The sequence below is a fragment of the Austrofundulus limnaeus genome, unplaced genomic scaffold (genome assembly GCF_001266775.1).
Source record: "Austrofundulus limnaeus strain Quisiro unplaced genomic scaffold, Austrofundulus_limnaeus-1.0 Scaffold14, whole genome shotgun sequence".
NCBI classification, from domain to species: Eukaryota; Metazoa; Chordata; class Actinopteri; order Cyprinodontiformes; family Rivulidae; genus Austrofundulus; species Austrofundulus limnaeus.
Genome location: NW_013952416.1, coordinates 3103769 through 3110658, shown reverse-complemented (window position 1 = coordinate 3110658; position 6890 = coordinate 3103769).

Here is a 6890-nt window from a genome sequence, read left to right as displayed (position 1 = left end):
AGAAATGACCCAAAATACAGGGATGTTGACATTTCGTCAGCAGCTGCTGCCATTTGCTTCCCAAACTGCTGTGACCAGATTGTGCAAGGCTGCTCTGTGTGTTTGCTTATTTCCTCCAGCTTCGTTGTTTCTACGAATTTCAACAAAGCGTGCCGACGTCACGTAGTTAGCTACAGCCTCGTCTTCGAATTTTGAATTTTTGTCGATGCGTTTTGAAAAGACACTTTTTTGAAAATAGGCTCAAAGTAAATCACCCAAGTTTTTCTAGTGACGCCTTAAAGAGATAAGCTGTCATGAAGAACATTATTTTATCTACCCTAGTTCCAAGTTTGATCATGATTTGAAACGTTGAAGGTTGGTTGAGGAGCTTTGTTTACAAAACAGATGTCCTCATGGTTTTTAAATTGTTTTAATTTCCTTGCTTCCTAAGACACAGTAAGTTGATTTAATGCTGCAGTTTGCCTTGTAATATTAGTTTATGCCTTTTCTGCTACTTTTGAATTAGTTATTATTAAGTTTTATTAGTTTTTTAGGATACAAGATGCTCCTACAAAAACCAGAATGTGAATCTTTTCCTAAAATTTCATGGCGATATCTTGAACACTGAGTAAGTTATGAGCAAAAATAAATAACAAGAAGGTGAAATGGTCACAAAGGCCTCATTGGTTCTGTTGTGAACTGTAGCAAGAAAACATGAGCTGATTTCACCTAAACAAACATCAATAACTTCACTCATACTTGAGATATTCACATGATTTTGGTGTTATTTTGTATGGTTTATAAAGTTCTTTTGGAATTCGCTGGCAGATTTAATATTGGTGTAGGATTTAAAAAAATCACCCAAATCCCTATAAAATACAGGGGAGTAAAGTCATTTTCAGACAAAAGGGTTCTGCTTGTTTTTGACATTTAGAAATCTGTTTGCTGGTGTACATGTGAAGTTGACAACAAATTTTCTTGTACAAAAGTAATAAACTATGTATTTATTTAAGAAAATACAATCAGACACACACACACAAAAAACTTACCATATATTATCACTGGGTAGGATCACCTTCTTCTACTCGTGTTGAACTGGAGGTTAAAAAAATGTCTCAGTGATAGTGCCTCTTGTGGTATAAAGTAGTATTACACAAGTTTGTAGCCAGCCGGGCCAGGTACAGCTTTTTGTTTTTGTTGTTTAGGAGTTGTGCACATTTTTAGATCAAATTTTAAATCTGAAAATCTCACTAGCGCATCCTCCCAGAATCCCAACATGGAAAACCCTGATGTTAAAGTCCAATATGGCTGCCCTGCATGTAAAACCCAGTGATTGCCCCAAAATAATTGTATCAATTTGAATGTTATTGATACAATCACACACATCCTGTATATATTAGTTAATTCTCTGGTATTTAAATGTTACATCATCATAGTGTTATTAAAAAAAGTCTAGAAATTTAAGCCTCCTCCTCCTCCTCCTCTCAGGCCCAAACTCGTGTGGCTTATTGTTCTCATTTTATCCACTGAACCAAACAGAGGATATCCAGTCCTGTGTTCCTGTTCACTTCTCCCTAAAAGAATACAAACAGTGACAACAGCTATTGTCTCGCTGCTTGGTTAACAGTAAACGGCATGACAGTTCTTCAGCACTTATTCCGTCACACTTGGCTAAAGTTGAGGGGTTTGTTCAAAGGCGCGTGTACCTCAGCGGCTGTCACTGTTTACCAGTCCTGCGTCAATCACTCCGAATTATTTTCTGAGCCCTGGCAGCAGCTGCATCCTATTATTTCAATGAGAAGAACCGACTTRGTGGGACGATAATTAAACTGCTTCAACAAGACGTGACAAAAARGAGTGTTTTTAAATGTTCTTTCTTTTCAACGAATGACTTTTATAATAACACAAGGATGATTTTTTTTCTAAAATGCCTTAAGTCCTTTCTTGTCCATCCTACAATAAAATGGTCCAAACAATTCTCATACATAAGAGAATACTGTTTGGAAAACAAAACATATCTTGGCAGGTTCTATCTGGGTGGATACTTCCTGGGTATCAGCAAGATAACACTAAAGAGAGTTTAAAACGAGTGCAAAATTAGCCTGCAGTGATAACGCAAATGAGGCTCTACAAAAATCTAACAAARAAACAAAAATAAAAGACACAACAAGCCTAAGAAATACCTATTTGTTTCATTTTGTGTCCTGAATAAAACCTGAGAGAAGGAGAATTTCTCACTTGTCTTATGAAAGAAAAAAAAAAACTAAGTGTGAAAGCAATATGGTGACTAACAGAGAGCWGCCAAATGAAATGCATCTGGATGTTTACGTGCGCTAAAGATGAGAATATTAGTTGCCATGGAGACGGTATTGTCTCCCACTCAAGAGGCAAGTGGAGAATGTCGATCTATTATCGTGGCTGGAGCATTGATTGGCTCATTGAAGTGGGGGGGGGCTGTCAAATGCTACCTTCGACAATCTGATGTCAGAGCATCCCATTTCCTTTGTAACCTGACATTTTCTTCATGTATTTGTCTCTCTGGATGTTTGAGCACAAACTGCTATATTTTCTTTATTTATTTTCATTTATTTTATGAATGAGATCTCCAAGATGAGGGCAGGAGTAAAGTTGACAGATGTGAGTGTAGCAAAAAAAGGGTTTCTCATCCAAGCTGGTTTATTGGAAGAAATCTCAGCATCACAAGAGGTGCTTCTTTAACTTGCTCTGATTCGATAACACGTGAATAAACTCTACTTTGCTCTGTGTGACTGTGAGCTTACGCCACATGTGTTCAGTCWAACACATAAAAGTCACATAACAGCACACTTTTTTTATTGCCCRCTCTTTGAACGATTGCCATGGTGTGGTGGAAAATAGCTACACTTTAAAGAATCAAAGTCTTAAAGCTGGTTGTAAGGATCATTTACCTCCCCTCCATTTGGCACCACAGTCCATTTGTCCTTTTCAGTGCATGCTGGGAGAAAGACAGCTTTTGTCCTTTTAACATTTACCAGATAAAGGTACTTGAAAGTGGGATTTGTATTTTGGTCACAATTTTTTAGTCTTAGGACTTAGAAAATCAAGTAAAAGCAGTAATGAACAAATCGCGTAATAACAAAGTACYTTRACTTTGTTACTTACTGTGAGTCAATCTTTTGCAGATCTGCAATTTTATCAAGTGTTATTTTTATTGTAACTTTTAGAAAAAAGTTAAAAAGGAAAAAGAAATATTTCTACACATTGTTACATGCAACAAATGACCAGAATTCTTCATGAAAGGAGTTTACTCTAAATAAAATGTGTTGAATTAACGCAGGTTTTGTTAACTGGTTCCACTACWGAGTTGAACAAATTAATACGTAAATTGCTTTAAATTTACTCAACTCTGTTTTCCAATTCTTAGAATGTCTGTAAAAATACTTTAATTTTACTTCCTCTATTATTGGGAGCAGCTTWATGATTTTTTACTCAAGTACCTTCCTTATCAGTAAAATGCATTTTTACCAGTCATTTTCTGGTAAGATATTCAAAAGCGTAGAAAATGCACAGCTGAATCAAGTTATCTTGAATCAAATCAAATCTAGAAAAAAAAAGAAAAATATTTAATAAATATAAATAATGTGCTATTATTTCAGCATCTTTGTGGCTAACAGCGCCAAGTGTTTACCCATTGCCACATAAACATTGAACTTGTGCAACACAGCCCCACCTGTGTGCTGTGTGCTCTGTGTGAGTGTGTGCTGTGGAGAGTTTGCTGTGCCTTTCTATCTCTTTGTGAATCACAGGACTGAAATGTTGCTTGATGCTTCGGGGTTTTCCTCCCTCCGGAAGGCACGGCTGTGTTCAAACACTGGCCACACTTCACAGATCCCTCCTAAGTGCTCGGCACGTTAAACGAAACCCACAAACTTCGACTCCACCAGCCTTTGATCCACATGCCCTCAGTAGTTGTGTGACAGGATTAAAGCCAGCATGTTTTCTCTTCTCACTCAAGCTTTATCTTCTTTAACAAWTTGATTTTTTTTAGGTTGATGCAGTTATTTGTAATGATACATTTAGCTATAGTTTCCAACTATGTTATGGAAGATTTTTTTAGACAAACTTTCCTAACACTGGGTTAATCCTTTGAATAAATAACATGGAAGTGAATCATCCACAAAATCCACTGTAACATTTAGACAAGTTGAAACTTTACAAAGAAGAATTCAAGCTTGAGAAAGAGAATCTRGGAAAGCCACAGGACAACACCCTTCTGTTCAGTGGTATGGGTGGAATTTATCCCTTGCTGCAATAATTGATGTTCTGTAAAACTTTGACAACAGAGGATAAAGAGCATTTATACAAGTTTTAAAGCTTTTAGGATTTTTATCCAACTTTATGAACAGTTTGCAGGATTCTATGTCATTTCTGACATTTACATTTCATTTTTTTGGACGCTTCAAAGAATTTATAAGCCAAATCTTGTCGTTTATGTTGCAACAATCAATTTCCACAAGTTTGGTATGTGTGGAAGTGTCTTATAACTTCTTAGGAATTTCAATCAGAAATTTAAATCATACTGGGCCTGAACAAGTTTAATGTAGGCTATACCACTGTTAGATTCAGAGTCAATTATCATTCATTTTGTCTGACATGGAAAAACTGATGTGTGTTCCTCAGACCAGTTCAAACCCCTCAAAAATACTAAAAAAATGCATTTTCTGCAAAAATGCCAGATGAATGCTGAGCACTGAATGACTGATGAAATTTGCTTAAAAAAGAGTTGAAACTGAGTTTTTAAAGCTAAATGAAGCTGAAAGCTAGCTAAAAGAAAATATCTAGCTAAAAGTGTCTAAAATCTAGTAAAAAGCAATGAAAGGTAAAGGGCTATGCAAATGTAGCAAAATGCTAGCTTTAAATGTTTTGCCATAAGTTAAAAAAAATCAAATTATTAGCTAAAAGCATTAAAAGACAAACTAAAAACTAAATAGCATTTGGGTGTTTAAAAAGGTAAAGTATCGAAAGGCTGTAYCAAAAAGTAGCAGAACTGTAGCTAAAAGTAACTCCAGCTCAAAGCTAAATTAGCAGAACCATAGCTAAAAYTTACCATTAGCATGCAAACAAAGTAAGCGCAGATTTGAAAGAAAACATCATCATCATCAGATATTAAGATAAGSTTTAGAGAGTTARCAAATATTTTAAACYAATTATTTGCKCAAGTTGGTGTAGAAAGTTACTTTAACTTTTAGCACAGCCCTTATTCTCTTTCTGTCATTCTAACACCAGATTTAAAATCACAAATTGATGTTCTTTTCAAACCTTTGTGTTTCGACATGTGAAGAGATTACACAGAAACTAGAAGAGCTGCAGGACTGAACTGGTCTGGATAACGTGGAAACCAACCATGTGATGCTTTTTTTTTTCTTAGAGGTCTGCTGCTCGTTCCCCTCCTTTTTTTCCAAGGAAGTCACATTTTCTCTACAGACATCACTGTTGCGTCTGCTGGTCAGAAGGAACGTAAGAAAACAGCCGTTAATAGAATCAGAACAAGAAGTATCGCTTAAAGATCAGCTTGTGATGCTCATCCGCTGCGTGTGACGTAAGCAGTCTGCAGCAGTTCYTCTGGGTCCAGCTCATCTGTCTAATATCTGAATATAGAGGGGAAAAACTGTAATTATGCAGTAATTGGATCCATTCAATAAAACAAGAAGCCAAAGCATTTATAAAATGACAGCTTAATTAAAGAACCGGACAGGTGGACACAGGGGAGACGGAGTGAGTTAGAGAACAGGAATGAGTACGACGCTGCTGATGAAGAAAAATAAAGAAAAATAAAGGAAGGTATTTATGTTAATTTGGCACCTGTGTTCTAAACCATAACATTTCAAAATGCACAGGAAGGAACCACAAGCTGTGACTAATATTGTCTTGGATGTTTTGTTTTTGTGGAGGTGTTTGGTTTTAATCTGCCATTTTTTTTCTTCTTTATGCGTTGGACTGGCACAAGCCTTTGATCCAAAAATGAAGCAAAAACTGTTTTAGCAATCTAACCCGCTTCTATTTTTAGGCACAAAAAAGCATCTTTTCACGGAGCTGATTGTAGGAAATTGCAGGATGTGAACGTCACATGAAGTGGCCGCCGCTTCTTGCATGGTGACTCATTATTACGCTAAACACTCTCTGAACACCTGCAGGGAAACAAAATACGACATTTGAACACATTCGAAAGAGCAGATTTTCTTTCATTTTAAATAAAAGCTACGCTGGTCTTGGGAAATATGAAGGTATTACTGGTGTGCACTTTTCATTTCTCTAGTCTAAAGTCTACTAGGAGCTAAAAATGGACAAAACTGCTCTTATCCCAACTCTCTCCACGGTACATCTGTTTTTGTCCAACAAGTAGGAGGAAGAGTGCTGACATTTGATATGCAAAGGCCTTGTAATCCCTCAAGTGCATCCCTGTGTGTTTGTGTGTGTATGTGTGAATATCAAAGCTTGTTTTTTTCTTGCAGCATATGCCTACAATGACTTTTAAAACAAACTGACTCACTGTTTRGCCGATGGAGAACTTTCAGATATTAAGAGCTGCTTATAATTCCTTCATACGTTGCTTCAAAGGAGCCAAACTTTCTTGTATTYTTAGAAAGTGGTGTTCGTCAGTAGTTCTTCAGTGTGGTGTTTGTAGCTGTGAGTCTTTCTGTTTATGTGAACTGAAACATCTCCCTCCCCTCCCTCCTGAGGGTCATTAGGTCCACGTGGGAGATGCATTAAGGTGCAAACTGGTGTCAAACTGAGCAGGGGCACCTGATACCGCAACCTCAACATGCCTCACAGACATGGCACACAAAACCATTACAATGCACCTGACCCACACACACACACACACACACACACACACACACACACACACACACACACACACACACACACAC